Here is a 1,441-nt window from a genome sequence, read left to right on the forward strand (position 1 = left end):
CTCACCATACCGGCCTGGGAAGCACTGGCCCCGGGTGCCCACCCAGGCCATCCACAGCGGGGTCTCCACATGGAAAGGGCAGGGCGACTCTGCTAAATCGTGGGCATGCGCCCACCACAGACTCCTTGGCCCTGTCCCAGCCCCCAGCTAGCGCCACCCTGCGCCAGCCTGATCCGGGGGCTGGATGAACCAGGATCCCTGGAGAAGCCACTTAGGCTCAGGCACTGGTCTCAGGCCTGCGTGGAGCCGGGAGCTCAGAGCCCGGCGTGGCCCTGGGCTTCTCGCCACAGGTGATTTATTCACGCCCGCTGCTGGCCTGGGATCCACTCCGTCCAGCCCTGATGCACAGGTCTTACACACGCTGGACTCACCCGGGTTCATGCTGACCAGCGAGTCTGGGGCAGGCTGACCACCCTGCCTGCTCGCCAGCCCTCCGGGGACGTCGGTGCTCACTAGGAGTCATAAAGGGGCTTTTTGGGCCCTCCCTGGTGGCGCAGCGGGTTAGAGTGCAGTACTGAGAAGCTAAAGCCACTGCAGCATGAGTTCGATCCCCGCCTGCCCCGGAGGTGACCACAGGGCGCGGCAGACCGCTCCTGACCGCCCGCTGCTCGCCTTGTTGCAGGGTAGCCCAGAGTGAACTTGGGCTGCCTGTCTGCGGGTCCTCACCCGCGCGCTTAAAATTAATTTTCTGCAGACACAAATACAAAAAGGTAGTGGGCTTATTTACAAAAGGGAAAAGGAAAAGGAAAAGCCTAGGGAAAGAGAGGGATACAAAGTAGCTGGAACATCTGACCAGCTCGCTAGCTTGGAGCCTAGTCTAGTCTAACACTGCTAGCCCTGTCACACCATCTGAGCACCCTTGCCCCAGAGAGGGCCGTTCCCTCCCCAGAGTGTCAGCTGAAAAACCGCTATTTACCCCCGAAGTCCCAGAGTGCTGCTCAGCTCCGCCCCTGGGTCCTCCCAGTTCTCGCCCTGGGCTGCTGGGAGTTGTAGTTTCCAATCACTGGAGCAGGGGGCGGGGTCCAGAAAGCTGGAGTAGGGGTGGGGTTCACAAGACGCTGCAGAGCTCCTCCTTCCGGACACCCTTCCCCTAACACCCTCAGCAGTCTACTTCACCAGTCACCCCGTGCTGCTCCCCACTCTGTCTCTGCTGAACCCTCTCACCGCCCCTGCACCTCTGGCCTGTACCCCAGCTCTGTATTGCACAAATAAATAAATGTTAAAAAAAAAATGGGGGGGGGCTTTTCAACTCGAGCGGCTGTCCCAAGTCAGGGCGACACCCCTTCAGAACAGCCGGCAGAGTCTGAACAGTGGTTCAGTGTCCTCAGCTCGTCACCACTGAAGAAGACGCTCCTGTCAGAGAGGCCAGAGAGATGGGCCCAGCACCCCCAGTGCTCGCGAGAGCCCCCGCCGCGAGGGGTGAGCTCCTGCCCCGTTCATC

This window comes from Condylura cristata, unplaced genomic scaffold (genome assembly GCF_000260355.1).
Source record: "Condylura cristata isolate star-nosed mole 26May11 unplaced genomic scaffold, ConCri1.0 scaffold00032, whole genome shotgun sequence".
NCBI lineage: Eukaryota > Metazoa > Chordata > Mammalia > Eulipotyphla > Talpidae > Condylura > Condylura cristata.